The following is a 19966-nucleotide window of genomic DNA, read 5'->3' as shown; positions in this document are numbered from 1 at the left end:
CAGAGTGCTAGGGAAGTTCCCAGAAATCCACAAGGATGAACCCACCTTAGACTACTGGCAATAGTAGAGAGGGTGCCTGAACTGGCCTACTCTGGTGGTCAGATGGCTGAATACTTTAACTGTCATCATAGAGCCCTCATCCAGTGAGTGATAGAAGCAGATGCAGAGATTCACAGCCAGGTGCCAGGCCGAGCTCCAGGAGTCCAGTTGATGAGAGAGAGGAGGGATTCACCAGTCAAACTAGTGGAAACGCATGAACTGTGGACCAATAGTTGAGCCCATGGTACTAAACTAGGCCCTCTGGATAGGTGAGACAGATGTTTAGCTTGAACTGTTTAGGGGGCCCCCAGGCAGTAGGATCAGGACATGATCCCTGGTGCATGAGCGGGCTTTTTGGAGCCTAGTGCCTATGGTGGGACACTTTGTGCAGCCTTGGTGGAGGGAGGAGGGGCTTGGACCTGCCTCAGCTGAATGCACCAGGATCTGCTGACTCCCCATGGGAGACCTTGCCTTGGAGGAGGTGGGAATGGGGAGTGCGCTAGGGGAGAAATGCTAGAGGGGGGAGGGAGGAGAGGGGAATCTGTGGTTGGTATGTAAAATGAATAGAAAATCTCTTAATAATAAAAAGGTCTTTTTTTACAAAAAAAAGAAAGAAAAAACTCCTCCTCCTTCACTCTCTCTCTTTCCCCCTTCCTCCCTTCCTTACCATGAGGTGTGCACATCTCTGCTTCCCCCTTTTTCCTCTCTTTCTCTTTCTTCCTCTCTCCGTCTTTTCCTCCCCTCCCTTCTCTGTCTCTCTCACTAACAAACTCTTTCCACGTTGATGCTGTGCCAGGGGTGTGAGTGACTTTCCAATGTGCCACGCTGCAGCCCGCCACCACATCTATCTGGTGTGTCTGCCTCACTCACTGTGGGGTACCTTGCCAAAAGCCTCCCGTGCACCTATATGATTACACTTAGCTTGGCTTGTTTCTAGCCAGCTTTTCTTAACTTAAATTATCCCATCTATCTTTTGCCTCTGGGCTTATACCTTTCTCTATTTCTGTATATCTTTTCTTTCCTTCTTGTTCCATGTATGGCTGAGGCTGGGTGGCTGGCCCCTTCTTTTCTTGCTCCTTCATCCTCCTCTTGCTTCCCAATCCCTCTTTTCCTCCTATTTATTCTCTGCGCCTGCCAACCCTGCCTATCCTTTCTCTGCCCAGCTATTGGCTATTCATCTCTTTATTAGACCGATCAGGTGTTTTAGGCAGATAAGGTAACACAGCTTCACAGAGCTAAACAAACGCAACATAAAAGAATGCAGCACATCTTTGCATCATTAAACAAATGCTCCACAGCATAAACAAAAGGAACACATCTTAAAATAATATTCTACAGCTCTTCCTTGACCATGGGTCCATGCTTCAGTCTAATGATAGATTGACGCTAGTCCTTTTTCCTATGAGTTTTTTCTTCAAAAGTTTGTTTCTAAACTGCCCCATATTTTTTTCTCTAACAGTAAAAAAGTGGAGCCAGGAGATGGAATGGGATTGGAAAGGCCTGGAAAGGGCCCTGGAAGTGTGGTTGTTTCTATGGTATAGGGAAACCGCTCACTGAATCGATGCAAAACTCAAGTACATAAATAAGATTAAAATTAACTTGGAATCAGGTGGATTTACTAACTGGAAAGCTTTGCTTTTCTAATTAGTAAAATATCAAAGTGTTGAAAGAAACAGAGCTATCATGTTCTAATGACAGACATAGTCAGTTTTCTTTCATCAAGTATGATATTGTCACTTATGAAATGACTTATAAAAGTAATCCTCGGGTTAGTCCAAAAATTGTCTTCCATCCTTCCTATATAGTTCCTCTTTCAGAGGTTGTGGTGGAGTTTGGCAGACTCTGTCTAAAAGTCTCTGCAAGAAATGTGGATACAAGTGATTAGTAAGACGTATTTAGAGAAACATAACAGTGAAGTCTAATTTCATATCCAGTGCTTAGTTCTGTTTTTATTTTTGAGCATGTATACCTTCTGCCTTAAATATACATTTTCACATAATCACACATCACACTACCATCCTCAGGGCTGCCTTGGAGTTCTTAGAATAGAATGGTATGGTACTTTTCATGCTCGTGTCTTATATTCAGAAACTCTCAGTGTTAGCAGGCATTTGTAGAGATAATGTCAAATGTCCTTCGGAGTGGCCAGTGTTTGGAGATAGATTTGATCAAAGGAAGACTACAGAAGATGTAGCAAGCAGTGTAAAACAGTCTAATAGTGCATGGGAGAGGAAAGGACCAGAACAGGAAGGCCTTTAAGAGCTGGCCAAGGTGCTTAAACCTTCTCTGGTATACACAATCGCACCATTTGAAAGGGAGGATGGACTAAATGTAATACAAATAAATGTACTCCTCAGCTTGAGCCACATAGTACTCTATCTATAAACAGAGGAATCAGTTGAGCAAAATACAGGCTTGTCACCATAAAAAGCAGATGGGAACATGAGTAAGGACTCGGGGCTGTGAATTTAGTAGAGCTATCCTTGAAGATTTTGCAGTAGGGTTTTCCTTCTCTGTGTTCCCAAATGTCTACAGCCAGAAAATTGCTCTTTCTGGCAGTTGGATGTCATGATGTGTAACACTAACATCATCCTGCTTAATCGTTTATTTGAACATAGAGAAATTGACTAACCAAGAAGTCAAGTCTCAAGCCACCCACTCAAACCTAACAGGCTTAGGAAATGTCAGTCGTAAAGTGATATGTACATGTAGCAACTGATACAGGAAGTGAATTGAAAGTTTCCCATGATGCCTTGAGGGCTTCCCACCACTTGCTATTTCACTGGATGCTCTAACTTAGACAGTTTAGCAGTCCAGTGTGCAAGCATTTAAATCTTCTTTAACAGCATCATCTGTCAGGTCTTTTAAATGACTCTCTTTTGATGGCTATTTTTATTTCAAATTTTTAATATTTTAAAAACATGCTGTGGTGCAGGGGGGTGTTGGGGGAGTGGGTATGCATATGTGTGTTTATTTGTCAGAGAATCTAAAGAACAATTTTCAAATTATACTTTCTTGGTCAACGGAAACATATATGCTCTTCAGAATAATCAATATTGTGTCTGATCAGTTATGTGAATTTTATCAGTCCAGTTAATGAAATTACCTAGTTTAAATTTAAGGTTTTGTTTTGGTTTGTTTTTGTGGTGCCAAAGACCCAACACCTGTATCTGGAGCATTGTGGCTAAACACTGAACTACTGACCGACAGCCCTGTGCTGAAATTCTGTATTTTTTAAAATTACTAGTGAGATTAAACACTTTTTTTTTCACATCATAGGTAGCTGTTTATGTTTGCCTAAAAACTTATTCACATCATTTGCTCATTTTTATTCAAGTCTGTCTCTTTACTACTGATCAACAAATTTTCATCTGATGTAGTGATAATGGGTATTACAGGGGCTACAACTGATGCAAATACAAAAATATTATTTTACTATATATAATAAATATAGTAATATAGTTAATATATAGTTATAGTTTATATATATAAATATATAGTAAATATACAGTTAATATATCATTTGTTGACTTTCAAAGATACTGTTTAAACACTTAAAAAATACATCATTTCAGCACAAGGTGAAGCCAGACAAAAATCCCATCATGGAGGGGCCTTAGTGGGCATGTTATCCCAGCACTAACTGAACAGCTATTGGCATCTGACAGCTGCTGGGAGAGGGAGAGTCAGCTTTCTTTGATGATGTGACTCCTAGTAGGTCAACCACACTCCAGGGCAGGCCCCACCCCCAAGAGTAGTAAGAAGGTAACATGAACTGGACTCAGTGGGAGGCGGGTTTGTGATTTAAAGTTGGATGGGTAGGAAGGTGCAGGTGGAGAAGGAGGCTATGGGAAAACTGAAGGGCTGAATGTGAATATTGTGTGAAATTTTCAAAGTTAATACAGATATTTAAAATATTTAATTTAAAAATAATTGTAGGTGTCCAAACGATTGTGGAAGTAGTATACAAAATTTCTTTACATTGTTTACCCTGATTCTCTAAATATCAACAGTCATAGAAGTGAGAGTACTGCTATCTAATCTTTGACTCTTATTTCAGATTTTTACCAAAGTCCTTCTTCTGATGGAGGAACCAGTCCAAGATCACACACTACACTTAGTTGTCTTACCGCCTGCCTCAGTGGCTTTAATCTTGAGTCATTCTTAATCTTTCAGGCTTTCATGATTTTTATGCCTTTTAAGGGCATTTATTGTTTTTTTGTTTTTTTGTTTTTGTAGACAATCCCTTGATTCTGGCCTATTGATGTTTATTCTGTCATATATAATCAAGAGTGTAAACTAATCTGCTGGTATCTCAGTTACGGTTTCTATTGCCATCAAGAGATACCATGACTGTAGCAACTCTTATAAAGAAAAACATTTAATTGAGGTGGTGGCTTACAGTTTCAGAGATTTAGTCCATTATCATAGTGGGACATAGCGCCATGCAGGCAGACATGGTGCTGGCTACATCTTGATCAAAAGGCAACAGGAAGTAGACTGGCTCACTGGGCATGGTTTGAGCATGTATAAACTCGAAGCCCACCTCCACAGTGATTACACTTCCTTCAACAAAATCACACCTACTCCAACAAGGCCACACCTCCCATTAGTGCCATTCCCTTTGGGGGCCATTTTCCTTCAAATAACCACAGCTGGTGATCTAAACATCCTGCTTGAAGAAGAGATGTTTAAGCCATCACTGGGAGGAGGGGTATCCAGAAGGGTAGACTGCTGGTGGGGATATTTGCATTGACTTTTCATGATGCATCTCAGTAATCTTACATGGAGTAAGGGTGTGAATGAAGGCTAGTGAAGAGGCAACTGGGTCAAAATGATCTTTGCAGGACCTACTATAGATATTCAGTTGTCTTTTTTTATCCATGTCATTGAGTTCTTTGGTTTCAGCTTCCTGTGACCAAGATAGAAAAAAAATTGAGTATAATACAATATTTTGAGAAAGCAATTCCAGATTCATAAATCTCTCCTTAATTTTTTATTAGTTCTTTGAGAACTAACAAATACATTTCATACAATATATTTTGGTCATATTCAACCCTTCCCCAACTCCAAGTGCACCTTCCTTTTCCTACCCAACTAATTTTGTGTCCCTATGAAATCTTTTGCTATAATTATTCTATTTTGTCATTAGTTACTATGAATATTTTATGTGTCTTATATATACTGTTATAATTATTCTATTTTGTCATTAGTTATAAATCTTTATGTGTCTAACTTTTAGTTAAGCTGTCTTAGATACATATGCTAAAGAAAAAAAGAGCATATACACAAAATTTGGTGCTATCTGCGATTTCAGGCATCTACGAGGAGTCTTAAAACATACTTATAAGGAGAGATTGTTCTATGATATTAATAGTGGAAATCTATCAAAGAACTGTAAGCAAAGGAATGACAATGTCCAAGACAGGTATTTAAGAGGCAGATGTTACATATAGAGTTAATCAGAGACAAACAAGGTAGTAGCAGATAAACATAGTACGAGAGCTCTTCTAGCAATGTGGACTGCTGTGGGATGTCATTTTGTATGCTGTGAATGTGTGTTGCTCTGATTGGTTGATAAATAAAATGCTGATTGGCCAGTAGCCAGGCAGGAAGTATAGGCAGGACAAGGAGAATTCTGAGAAGAGGAAGGCTGAGTCAGGAGTCACCAGCCAGACACAGAGGAAGCAGGATGTCAAGGCAGAACTGAGAAAAGGTACCAAGCCATGTGGCTAAACACAGATAAGAATTATGGGTTATTTAAGTGTAAGAGCTAGTCAGTAATAAGCCTGAGCTAATGGCCAAGCAGTTATAACTAATTTGTATTAGTTTATAACTAATCTGTATGTTTACTTGGGTCTGAGCGGCTGCAGGACCAGGTGGGATACAGGAAAACTTCCAACTACAGTGGACAGAGAAAGTGGCAGATATTAAGGGGCCTCCTGACAAGGGAGAAGATGCAGTCTTGAGAGACATTTTGGAAAGCAAATTAGATTTGCAGGTGCAGTTAGTAGATAGAGTCTGGAGTTGAGGGAGGGACAAATGCAGGGTATCTATTTCTAGGGTTTGCTGTGTGCTATGAGATTGGTTGGACATTGGTAAGGAGCACATTCTTTAATCCTTATCTCTGCTGACACTTACAGCATCTTTATGTTTCTGTATCCCATTGTATCTGGGTTGCTTCCATGAGTATTCTTCAGGATGTCTCCCCAATAGCCATATTTCCCATTCCATTTACTGTCTTTAGTTCAGACCTGGGCTACTTCCTTCCACAGTGATACACTTGCCTCCAGTCTGGGCCAAACACATCTTGTGTTCTTTATGACTTTATCCATCATAGCCTGATAATTTCAAGTTTGTAAATATGTACTGAATGCCTTATTTAGACAGACCACTTTGATAGCCAGAACTGAGAATTAAACAAGAAGCTAAATATATCTCTGGAGACTCACAGGTCATTTCCCAATTATAATTTGAGACAAAGAAAAGGATATTTTTCTTAAGGAAAAAATATAACCCTCATTTTATTCCTTATATTACAATAAGTTAGACATGACCAAGAGCATTTATCCAAAAATGTCTAACCATAAAGGTGTCAGAATAAAATAAATAAGGTAGACATATTTTTAAGTATCTTCTGGTGGGTGACTCTGAAGATCTACCTTAGTCAGCTTTGCTTCCCCGGTGAAATACCTAAGACAGACAAAAGGAGGGAGGATTTGTATTGACTCGTGGTTCCAGAGGTTGCTTTAGTCCATAGTCAGCCATCTCCTTTAACCTGGAGTCTATGACAAGGCAGAGCCCCAAGACTGGAGGCAAATGATGGAGAATAGCTGCTGCTTCTCAGAGGCCGAGAAAAAGATAGGGGATGGGGGAAGGGGAGGAAGATGGAAGAGAGGAGTAGACAGATAGAGACAGAGAGGCAGACACTGACTCATGCCTGGACCTCCAACATAGCTATCAAGGGATGATTCTGCCTACCAACCTCATTTCTTTTCACCAGACTGCACCTCGTAAAGATTCCACACGTTCTCAGCAGTGCTGTCTTCTAGGAAGCTAGCCTTAACACGTGAGGCTTTAGCTACCCTTAAAACAGTAGATGGCAGCTGAGGGAAAGACTTGGAGATAGAGAGTTTGAGAGGCCCTGTGTTCGCCCTCAGTATCTCTCTCTCCATGAATAGATTCATTAGACAGTTTAACTTTTTAAAATTTTATCTAAAAACGAAACAGCTTTCATCCAAAAGTCCTGCTAACCTAATAAATATGCAAGGAATGATGTCAGTAGAAAAACCACCCTTTTCAAACATGGCAATGATTGTTTCAGACCAAAAAAAAAAAATCATCTTTAGTTGCTAATGTTAGCTGGTAACAGAATATTTGCATACTCTTAAAATAACTGCTTACAAAGTTATTTAATTGCATTGCAAAAAATAAAATGGTCTCTTTATAAAAAGAAAAACTGACAGACACAATTTAAATGATCAAAGTTCACTTCACCAATAGTCAGACAAACCAATGCCGTGTTTCCAGATGCCCCAGGGACATACCATCACTTCTGCAATATTTTTGCTCAGAAACAATGCTAATCTCTAATTGATTCTTTATGCCGACCTTGTAGTAGATGCCACGATCTTTTATTCTCCAGTTGTTTAACACTTCCCCCTGTCTGCCGTAGCCCTTTCCACTAGTATACGATAAGCCAGAAAGCTCCCACAGTGCTTTTGTTCTCCGTTGTTCCACCACCTTCTAGTCCAAGGTCAGAGCTGAAGAAGAAATGATGAATAAATGAAAGGAGAAGTAAATGTATTCGGAATAGGCAGTATTTGTAGGAAAGATGTATTTATGCTTGGATGATAGTGAGTGAGAAATCACAGCTGGATGTCCTGATGGAAATGAAGAAATACAGCTGCAACTCAAATGAAACAGTAGCCATAAAAAAAACCACTGTGTTTCATGGGATAAAGAGATGTCAAGCCGGGCAGTGGTGGCGCACGCCTTTAATCTCAGCACTCGGGAGGCAGAGGCAGGCGGATCTCTGTGAGTTCGAGGCCAGCCTGGGCCACCAAGTGAGTTCCAGGAAAGGCGCAAAGCTACACAGAGAAACCCTGTCTCGAAAAACCAAAAAAAAAAAGACATGTCAAATGCAGAGATGGAAAATCAGTGTTTGGGATGCAGATTGAGGGGGGTGAGGAAAAGGAGAGATACCTCTCTAAATCATGGAAACCATAAGTATGTTCTAAAGAAATGTCAGCTGAGTGAAGGTTAGACGTTTTTAGGTTGTTTGTTACTGTCTTAGAGGAATTTGACTTGATGCAGTGTCTTAAGTTTTGATGTAAAGGCTGCTGGATTAAAAAAGAGAGACAATGAGAGAGATGCCAAGGGCACCCTTCCCAGAAATTCTAACTCATTTGGGACCTAAAATTTCCCTGGTGTTGCCGGCATTTCCCTCCTCACCATGTTACTGTGGTCCAGGTAGTCCAGGAACTGCAGTCAGAGAAACCTTACATTAGCATGAGACACCACCCACGGGGGAGGAAGGCAGGGACTGAGAGATAATAGCAGGACTAGGAGATGGTCACACTTTAAGCATTCCAGTGTCATAAGGACTTCGTGAAGAGTATTTGGTGTATTACTAGAGAGTGCCATGAAAGGGCGTGTCAGCAACCCTGTGTCCATTCTCAGTACTTCACCCCTGCCACCCTACGGGCAGAGCCATTGGACAGCCTTTTGTGGCTTTTGTCTACTGCACTGAAGAACTCATCTACTGCAAAACCAAATATAGTGGAACTGCTCCCAGAAGCACACTGAACAGTGCAGAGCCCTGTGGCTGCAGAACCTCGGGAAGCAGCCGGCAGATGTTCAGGATATCTGGCTTTTGTTTTGTGTTTTTTGCTTTCCAATAGTAATGCCAGACTGAGACTGACATCATTTGTTGGAAAACTCTCCTTAGGAAATTTATGCAAATTAAATGAAATTAATCATAGCCAAGGACAGGTCCTATCTATCTCAGAGTTTCAGTCATCTTGGCAGGCCAAAAAAAAGATGTCATTTAAAAATGGGTTTATTGAACTAAGTACCTTTGAATAGTATTTTTAAAAAAGCAATTTGGAATAAAGGGAAACATTACAATAACAGTACAAGTTAGTGGCTTGTATTTGAGATGAATACTTTCAGAATTTTTTTTTTGGATTTACCAACAGGCAAGTAAAATTATCACCCTGAATTTATGATTAAAAAAAAATGTGTTTAAATCTAAGCATCTTCCTGACACCTTAAATTTATTTACCAAATGTTTTATATTGCATATTAATTGATTGCCATATTTTAAAAGCTCAGAATCACCGTATGTTCAAGATGATAATGTTGCTCTCCTGCTAGTATATCTGTTTATAAGTTTGTGAAATGTCTTTCCAATACCACAAAATTTAGGATTTATCTTAAAAGCTAGTGACTACTTTGAATTAAATCATGTCCTGCTAGAATAATTGTGCATTTAGATTTCTTTTTTTTTTTTCTTTTTTTCAGGGCTGAGGACCGAACCCAGGGCCTTGCACTTTCTAGGCAAGCGCTCTACCACTGAGCTAAATCCCCAACCCCTAGATTTCTTTATTTACATGTACCAGGTGGCCAGGCACGGACACTGAATCATTCTGCCTAAGAAAAACATGTGAATGAATGCCCATCTAATATCTTGGGCACAGAGATTATGAATCATAAATTTGTGATGCCAGACCGAAGTCCCCTTTCTGTAGTCAATTCTGTCATTCTTGTCTGAGGCCCACTGATTTGCCCCTCCCCTGGGTCTCACCAGTAACTTTCAAAGGCTAATGGATTACTGCTATCCTTGGAGGATTATGACTGAACTCTGGGCTCCTTGTTTTACTTCTTTCCTCTATCATTGCTCAATTTTATTGCTTCTTCTAGAAGCTTCTGTTTTCTCATGCATAAGATGGAGAGGGAACGGTAGTGAGTACTGTGCTGCATGTTTGTCAAGCATTACCTCACTCTAAGAAGGCTTGGAATTTGAACTCAGGTGTTCTGGCTGTGGGCTACAGGTCTTATGTGTAAGCCTGTGTGTCTGTTAAGCTCTGAGTAGGTTCTCTTCACGGCAGTCTGAGGTCACGTGTGTTGGTGTTGATTCCATTAGGGAAGGAGGTCTATATTAGCAGTGTCTATTACCATCATGGCGGCTGTCTTGCTATTATTTATGTTAAAGGAGACAGGTAGCACTTTATTAGTGCCTCCTTCGCCTAGAACTCAGCTGGCTCTGAAAGACAATAGAGCAGCAGTTCTCAACTTGTCTTGAAAAGGTGCTACCCTTTCACAGGGGTCGAATATCAGATATTGACACTACAGTTCATAACAACAATAAAATTTCGGTTATGAAGTACCAACAAAATAATTTTATGGTTGGGGAATCACAACGTGAGGAACTCTATTTAAAGAAAGGGTCACAGCATTAGGAAGGTTGAGAACCACTGCAATAGAGAGAGAGAAAGAAAATGGTACACTTTGAGTAAAAAGACCGGAAATATGGGGTCCATTCAGAGTAGTCAGCTCATCCATAGCTGAATGCTTGCTACACATCTATACCCAGGCTATATTTTGTAAAGATTTCAGTAATACAAAACAGGTTAAAAGAGAGGAAGGACTGAAGTTAAGGCTTTCAGTGGAAAATTGGAAGGTCCTTTTTGTTTGTTTCTTTTTTGTGGGCGTTTGTTTGTTTCTTTCTTTCTTCCTTCCTTCCTTCCTTCCTTCCTTCCTTCCTTCCTTCCTTCCTTCCTTCCTTCCTTCCTTCCTTCCTTTCTTTCTTTCTTTCTTTCTTTCTTTCTTTCTTTCTTTCTTGTCAGGGTTTCTCTGTATAATTGAAACCTGGCTATTCTGGAACTCACTCTGTAGACCAGGTTGGCCTCGAACTCACAGAGATCCGCCTGCCTTTGCCTTCCTAAGTACTGCCACCACCTCCTGGCAGAAGGTCTTTTAAACCCATGAGAGGCTAAAGGAGTCAAGTCGAAAAGAAGGAAGCAGTGCTACCAGCAGATGTTGGTGTTACACCAAGGAAGAAGTAATCTATGTCAGAACTGTGTCCATGTGAAAAAGCTGAATCTTACATACCATTATCGTTCTCGTCATCATCACCAGCATTAGTGTATTAACACAGTAGTTAACGACACCTGCTGCCCTTGCCAAGGACCTGGGTTTGGTTCCTAGCACCCACACAGTGGTTCCCAACCATCTGTAACTCGAGTTCCAGGCGATATAATGCCCTCCTCCGAACCCCCACAGGTACTAGGCATTCACATGGTACAGATACACACATTCAGGAAAACACATACATCAAAATAAAATAAGTAAATCTATTTAAAAAATGTAAACTCTCTCCAAGGATGATGTGTTTAATACTCTTGCTGACTGATCAATTTCCAAGCCCTCTGTGTAGAATGTTAACGTAGGACATACCTGCAGGGATGACATGGGAGCCCGGCGCCCAGTAGGTCTATTAACTCCTGTACAGTTGTTAACAGGGAGAGGGGAAAGAAAACCCTCAATAGAAGCTGCTTCTCAGGGTTTTGCCTCTTTGTTTCCATTCACATACTTTTATTTCCCCAGACGTTTATTTCATCTTCGGGAAATGTGTTCTTCAGTAGTATTTTTGGAATTTCTAAGTCTTAGCAACTTTAAAGAACTTTAATATTCAGTTATTAATTGGCAAACCCTAGTTGTACATGCTGTGTTTACCTTTCCCATATTTTGGTACAGATAAGATGTCATCTGGGTCATGGCACATGTCATGTGAGTACTATGGATAAATGCTTCACACAATCAAGTGTTCTGTTCTTAGAATCTTTAAAAATGAATACAGTGGCTGTGCCTAGCTTATGTCCCCCCCTCCCAAAGCAGGTTCCCATCTTCAAGAGTATGACTGAGAGGTCCTCCTTTGTGTTTCTGTCATTGAAGGCAGGGGAGTAGCCCTCTCCCTTTATCTAAATCAGATTAGATCATTGCAGCTCAAGGCCTGGGTTACAATAATTTCCTTTATGTATTTCCAGTTAAGTAAATTGCACCCTGTTCTTCCTGGAAAATGAACTCTAACCCAGTGGGGCCGGAGAGAGGCAGTTGGTTTGGCTAGTGAGAACTGAGGCAGGTGGTGAGCCGGTCTGTTCCCTCTCTCCTGACAGCAGCTCACATGCTTATCCAGGTCACCGTGACACTCAGGGAGAAAAGGACACAACTGGGTAAAGATGTCCCCAGCTCTTCCCCAAGAGTGAAGTCTCCAAGGAGAGTTCTCACTGTCTGGTAGATTCCTTTCTGTACTCTGGAAAATACTGCTTTTATGGATGAAAGTGGGTCAGAACTCTGAGCTTAAGTACATCTCCCTGAAAAAAAAAATAAGTATATTTTTAAGAAAAAGATTAAGGGCCAGGCAGCAGTGGCACACACCTTTAATCCCAGCACTTGGGAGGCAGAGCCAGGAGGTTGTGAGTTCGAGACCAGCCTGGTCTACAGAGTGAGATCCAGGACAGGCACCAAAACTACACAGATACTGAAAGAAAGCAAAAACAGCAACAACAGAAAATTGTGCTGAGTATGTAACTTAGAGAAAATTGTGATGAGTATGTAACTTAGCTGGGGAGCACCTGTCCAGCATGTGAGGCCCTAGATTCTGAACATTCCCTGCCCTTCAGAAGGCAGTGGGGAGGTCAGAGGGGAGGGAAGGGTAGAGAAAGAAGGTGAGAGAAGAAAAAAACATTAAGACTAAAAGAAGTCGCAAAATACCCGCCAGGTAATTTCTTCTGTCCATTCTTGTATTATTTGCTCCGTATTTTAAAAGACAGAATCATAGTGCCCTCCAGTCTTTTGGGGACAATTGAGACTTAGAGCCAATGAGTCAGGCATCAGGTGGCAAGGGGCTGCTACTGTTGGTTGGAAAAAGAGCGGCTGGTTGTTCTGAGCACAGTGTGTGAACTGTCATTCGGAGAAGGCTCATGGATGTGGCCACTTTTGTCATAGACCCTCTGGGTATTTGGCTGCTCACTTCCTTCACTGGGTGGCTGTCCACTGATCCTCTGGGATGGGGGTTAGCTGAACACATGCACTTCTGGGCACTCAAGTTCCCAAGTCCTGTGTCAGGATCAGCAAGAAACTGAGGCTCCCTATACCTCTGTAAAAGGTCAGTTTAAGAGGAAATGATTGCATTTTCTAGACGAAGTGTGAGGAAAGGGTTGGGGATAAATGCAAGAAGGCAGAAATTGCAGAGCAAAAGTCTTCCAGGGTAAATACCTCATGGCTGTAGCTCAGATGTTATCAAATCTGAAGAATATGGACTGTACTGGGGCCAAGGTTAAGGAGCAAGCTGAGACTAAGGCAAGCATTTCTAATGGATGTTCTCAAACAGCTGTAAGTGTGAGCAGTGCGGCCAGGCCAGGCCATTTGTGAATGAGGTTGTGAACCTGGAGTGGCACATTAAGGACTAACAAGGAGGTGTTAGAACCACGTTTACCTCCAACATGTGGTACTAGGGGGCTGTTTGCATTGTGTGCTGTGGGCACATTGGAACTTCACTTCGAACAAGTAATTATCTTTTCTTCTTGCATGACATGCAATATTTCCGTTTTGCCTCTGACACTCTGCTTCAGTGTGTTTCTGATTCTCCAAACTGCAGTGTTTGTCTTTAGCCCTTGAAATCATGTTGACCTGCCTTCCCTGAGTTAGTGCTGAGTTCCCTGCTGAAGTGTGAGAGTCAGAACAGACACCCTCAAGCCAGCTCTCCTACTGCGTTAACATTACATGGATTACTTCCTTCCAGAAATACTGTTTGCTTATCGTCTTAGCACTTAAGTCGTTTGCCTTCTTGTTGAGCAATAAATAAATACAAATGGCTTTGATTCCCTCATGAAAGCCGTGCTTCCATTCTCTGATCCCAATTCACAGAGGAAACAACTAAATATTGTAAGTACAGAGCCTCAGGCTGACTGATGGCCAGACTCTCTGATAGCTGGAAATCTGGCATTGGGGAGAGGGCTTGGTTGGTGAAGAGCTTGCCACTCACTCAACTGCTAAGATGTGTGTTAGTATCCCCAGCACACACTTGCAGGCTGGGTATGGTGGTGCGGCGCTTGCAGACACACTTGCAGGCCGGGTGTGGTGATCCAGGCTTGCTTGCCATTCCAGCAGTAGGGAACAGAGACAGGCACATCCTGCTGAGACTGGCTGGCCAGCTGATCTTACTGAATTTGTGAGCTTCGGGTTCAGTGAAGGACCTTGTGCAAAGTAAGCCAGAGAACAGTAGAGGAAGACAACACTACACTGACCTCGGCTTTCTACATATACATACACACCTGCACATAAACATACATGAACAGGTATAGATGCACACACCCCCACCACCACCACCACACACACACATACACACATACTTTTTATATGAAGTCTTCCTAGTTTTAAATGGTGATAACTGACTTAAAAGTTAAAGTTTACTACTGTAAACCACCAGATTAACTCTCTATGACAACCAAGCAAAGGTAGCGTTCGGGACTGTAGCTCACTGTAGACCCGAGGGTTGTATGATACTGATTCTGGAGAAGCCTGAAACGTCAGCATGGGTGAGTTCAATGTCACAGTCTGGGCTACTTTTAGGAGGGCTGAAGGGAGAGAGAGGAAAGGTAGAAGCCAACCAGACAGGCGCTGAGGATAAGGAAAGGAGGCGAAAATAGGCTTGGGTTTTCGTATTAGCATGGGCATAGTTCCTATGCTTTCCTGAGTTACTGCCTTTGTAGGCTGCTGGTCCAGCTGCCTACACAACCACTCAAAGCAGTCAGCAAGAGAGAAATCTGCCTCTCTCTAAGTCAGTGGCTCTCAACCTTCCTAATGCTGTGACCCTTCAATACAGTTTCTCATGTTGTGGTGACCCTCAACCATAAAATTACTTTCTTTGCTACTTCAGGTAATTTTGCTACTGTTATGAATCATAATGTAAATATCTGATTATGTGACTCCCCAAAGGGTCGCAACCCACAGGTTGAGAACCACTGCTCTATGTAGGTGGAATTTTTCTGTGTTCCAGCAGTTGCTCCAAATAACCACACAGAGACTTAGTATTAATTATAAATGCTCAGCCAATTGCTTAAGCTTGTTTTTAGCTAGCTCTCATAACTTAAATTAACGCATTTCTGTTCATCTGTGTGCTTCCCTGAGGCTCCTTTACCTCATGTATTTCCCATCCTGCTTGCTCTGCACCTCATGGCCTCTCCTCTGAATCCACCCTTCTCCCCAGCATCCTCTCCGCCCCGAAAATCCTGCCCAGCCATCGGCCAATCAGCTTTTTATTAACAATGAGAGCAGCAGGTCTTCACAGTGTACAGAAGGACTAGTCCACAGCAGCTCTAAGTCCTCTGAGTGTAAGCAAACTAAGATGTTCTTTTTTTCCTTGTTTTGCCATGGCTCATCCTTATGATACACCTCACCTTCACGTGACTTCAGCTGGCAAGAGGGAGAGGGGTGGGTGGAGCATGTCATATACACCCCTCTGAAATGGAAGCTAGCTCACCACGGGTAGTAAGGGAAAAAAGGACTCAGATTAAAAACTATGTGTTATCACAAACGTTAGGGTGAGAACAGATGTGTTGGGGTTAAAAGAGTGTGGGAACATTAGAGAGGAAACACTGAAGAGCTTGCAGCTGCGAATCATGTAACCAAGCTGGTCATATAAAGAGTAAGGGAGGGTTCTGAGCCAGCGTTATTAACAGGCCAGCTGCCTGCTCTGGAGTGCCCTGCCTTGAGAGGCATGTGCAGGACACTGCTGTCCTTGTCACATGTTCTTGCTGCTAATGCAGTCGATTGCAAAAACTGAATAGTAAATAAGGACAGCTTCTAGAAGCCTCCACTCATTTTAGGAAAGAGACTACCCAGAACACAGACAAGGAGTTCAATATGAGGTAACTGAGGACAACTGTGTCTACATCTTACCGTGGCTACATCTTGGTAGTTGTGAAAGGAGTTAGCTCCATGGTGACACTTCACACTGGCCTCATAAATGTGAGAACCAAGAGCACTGATTAATCAATAGCACGGAACACCTGCAAGGTCAGTGGGAACAATTCCAGTCAGAGCCAAGAGCTCACAGAAAGGTCAATAGCTGATAAAGCAGAAGTCACAGGGGGAGGGGCACAGGGAGGGGAGTAATGGGTCAGAACACATGACCTCTTCTGACTGGACCAGTACATGGACAGATGTTAGCCCTTAAATAGCCAAACCTGTGATATTATTCCAAGAGTGCTAACCAGTCTGGATAGAAATCACCTCAGTTTTCATCCAGTTTCTAAATGAATACTGTATCCCCACCCAGACGAAACAGTTTAACTTTTTCCTCTCTCTTGGAAGTCCCTTCCTGCTCTTAGGAATTTTACTTTGCCTCAGTTCCTCATTTTTTATTAATTTCTTTTAATTTAGAGAATTCTGCATTGCTTTCTCCTACAAGTTCCATATCTTTAATCATCACCAGAGTCAGACAACCAACTTAGCACCACGATATATCTCAGGTTGACTTTAGTGACCATTGAATTTCTGGGGTCCTAAGTCCCCGGGTTCTGCAAACCCAGGCCAAAGATGTTTTCCTCTCATTCTCGATCATTCCCATCATCCTTTTCAGGATTCAAATGTTGACTGCCTTACTTCTGTCCACACTCTGTAGCCGATGACTTGGTGACGTGGCCATAAAGTTGGAAAATGTGGGTCTGAGCTGGGTGCTCTGTATCTACTGAAAATGACGTATTTATATCAGAGAGAGAATGACTTTGGGAGCTATTCACCAGCCTGCTGTATTTGCACTGGTGGGCCTCAGTACGGTCAAGCTGGGCGTCTCTTACTGTTTAAATTCTCTCGTTATTTCATCAGGACACAAACAGCACCAAGGAGAGGCAGCCTTGCCATTGACTTTTCCTGAGTTAGACTCTTACAGCTTGCTTTATTTCTGATTGCACTGCAAAGTATAATGAATTTTTGTTTGTTTGCTTGGTTGTCATAGAAAAGCAATACTTAAACTTTTTTGCTCCTAAAACATTACTAAAGAGTTAAAAGATTTAAGGTTGTTTGTTCACACTATTAAATATTAAAGAAGACAGTAAGAATATTGAAGTGGAGGGTTTATGAATTGCTTTACCCCTTGGAACTCTCTAAAACACGGTTGTAAGAGATGAATACCAAAAAAGCAAAAATAATGGGGCTTGGGAGATGGCTTGATGGATAAAGCGCTTGCCACGAAAGCTTGAGGACTGGGCTCAGATCCTCAACACCCCCGTAAAAGCTGGGCCAGGAAGGTCTTGACTGTAACCCCAGCCCTGGGGTGGTGATAATAGGGAATCCCTTGGGCTTGCTGGCCAGCCTGCATAGCCAACCAGTGGGCTTCGCATTCAGGGAGAGATCCCGTCTCAAAAACATGGCAAAGAAGTGGCTAAGGAAGACAGCTGACATTGACCTCTGGCCTCCACACTTGTGGGCAAATATGCACATTCATTCACACACCCACATGTGTGCTCACCCACACTTATACCAGAAAGCACATGCTGTAGTAATATCATGAAAATAGTACTGACCTTTAATGCCCCTTGAAAGTATCTCGGGATGCCTGACCTAGACAGCATACCACTTTGTGGTTCTTTAGCCGTTGTAAGACCCAGAGCAGGCAACTTCAAACTATAGGAACTCCAACGGGAACAGTGCCATCAAGCAATGAACAGTCCAAAAGACAGGTCAACCAATCTGTGAACATCTTTTATCTTATATTTGGGAAGGGTTGGTTTCTACCATTGAATAATAAACTTACATGTGAAAGTTCAAAGTGATTATTTTAATTGTGTCAAACTAATTAATTCTGGTATTTAAGATATATAAACTAAACATTTTATACAAACAGAAATACATTACAAAGAAAATTTTGTTCATTCAGTTTTGTACACTTACTGCTGTGCCAGCCACCCACATCATTTCTCATTTGGAACACTTATTGCTTTCTATAGAAATGTGAAATGCTGAATAGGTCATGGTCATGGTCAGCCCTCTTTACAGCCAGGCTGCAGGCATGTGACCTAGGCATAACTGATGAACATCTATGTTTCATGCTGTGATACAGAAACTACAGACTTGTAGAAACCCCTCAGGCAACTGCACATACTTTCCACAGCAACAATTCATTGTAGGAGTCTCTGGTAGAGAGAGCTGTAACAGAGACAGTAGGGGGGCGTTTTGTTCTACCAGGCTTTGAGATTTGGAGTGGTGTTCCTGGAAATGCAGTCTCAGAGTCCAATTTCGCCGGACTTCCTGGAAATACATGATCTCTCCATTATTCTCTGAATTCAAGAGTTGGGGCCTTTGCCTGCAACTAAGAATCTTGCATGATATACATTTGTAAGTGCAGCAGGCACAGTTCTTTTCATAGTAGCTTCTGGAAGCTCTTGTATGGAAATCCTGGGCTTCATTCTAAAATGCCTGTTCTTGGTCTTAGAATCTTTGTGGATGTGTTCTCGGACTCTGCATTTTAATTAATTAATGAAAAACATGGCTTTATAAGTCCAAGGATGCCTTGAACTTGATGTGTAGCTCAGAATGACCTTGAACAGAAATTCTGACCGCCACCTCTCCAGAAGTAATTCTACTTTTACGAAGCCTGATGACTGATTGGTATTTCTTTCTTCCCATGCACCCTCCCCCACCCATTCCCATTGTTCTGGCTCTTTCTGTAACTTCCCTTTCCCCATCTTCTGTAGGATGTTTGAGACAGGGTGAGGGTCTCATTTAGCCTAGACTGGCCTTCAATTTTCTATATTGCTCTCTTTGTAGCTGAAACTGACTTTGAACTCTAATCATACTGACTCTACCCCATTAACGCTGAGGAAACAGACATGTGCAACCACATCAAGCAGGGAGTCTCTTCAACTCTTGAGCATTGTTGTTTTCTGAGAAGGGGCAGTTCCCCAGGGAGAGTTGCCTGCGTTCTGCATCAGCCACAGTGTTAGAGTGATCTGCTCACAGCTGTGACTGGTGGCTGTAGCTCTCCAAGGCAGTTTCTCTCCTGAGCATCTTTGTAACTCAGGTGTACCACTCAGCATTTACTCCAAGGTTAACTGGAGACCAGAGGGAAAAGGCTGGAGCTTAGGAGGCAGAGTCATTTTCTTTGAAGGGATTCTGTGGGTTTGGGGTGAAAACATTGAGAAGAGATGATTGATCTGATTGGTCAAGCTTTCTGCAATCATAGAATGTTACAACTTAAGAGGCTATCACCTTCCATAGTTTCCTATGTGAGAAGATGAATGTCCAGATGTGATGGGGTGACAGGTGGATAGAGAGGGTGGAGAGGTTGACCTACACCGATGTACAAAGGAAAGGCTAGCAATTGATGAGATAGGATTTGAACTTGGACATATTCAGGTGGAAATCTAGTTTCCTCAACTGAAAAAATAAAGATTCTGACCATTTTAATGTTTATAGAATATTGGCTATGGGATAGGAACTCATTTAATCCCTGTTACAGCCATGCCATTGGTACTATTACTTCTCCATTCAGAGGCCCCAACACTATAGCTTCTCTGTAGTCACACAGCTGGCTGGTTTTCTCTTGCTACCATATTCATTTCCTTGAATTTAATGGCTAAAGACAGGTTACAGTCATCTCAGATTTTGTAGGACATGTGTCTGAGCATGGCTTTACCTACATTCTCTGCATGCTATCCTAAGGCTGCAGTCAAGCTGTTGACCAAGTAAAAACAGACTAGGGATGTGTAACTTGGGTGTTGATGGGTAGGGGCTCAGCTGTGGCTGTGGCTCCTCTTTGAAGTTCTTGTGAGTTTTGGTAGAATTAGCTTTCTTGCAGCTGCAGAACTTTTGACATCTGGATCTCAAAACAAGCGGAGCACCTGCTTCTGTTCAAAGTCTC

At 42.0% G+C, this 19966-nt stretch overlaps 1 protein-coding gene across 3 annotated transcripts in view; it reads left to right on the top strand.

Annotated features, from left to right (window-relative positions):
- The window catches only part of Stambpl1 (STAM binding protein like 1), a 52853-nt gene that overhangs the window by 8487 nt on the left and 24400 nt on the right, over positions 1 to 19966 (top strand). The gene's annotated exons all lie outside the window — the stretch shown is intronic.

The sequence above is a fragment of the Peromyscus californicus genome, unplaced genomic scaffold (genome assembly GCF_007827085.1).
Source record: "Peromyscus californicus insignis strain IS unplaced genomic scaffold, ASM782708v3 Scaffold_4__1_contigs__length_199733344, whole genome shotgun sequence".
Taxonomy (NCBI): domain Eukaryota; kingdom Metazoa; phylum Chordata; class Mammalia; order Rodentia; family Cricetidae; genus Peromyscus; species Peromyscus californicus.
This window is presented reverse-complemented; position numbering and strand designations above follow the sequence as displayed.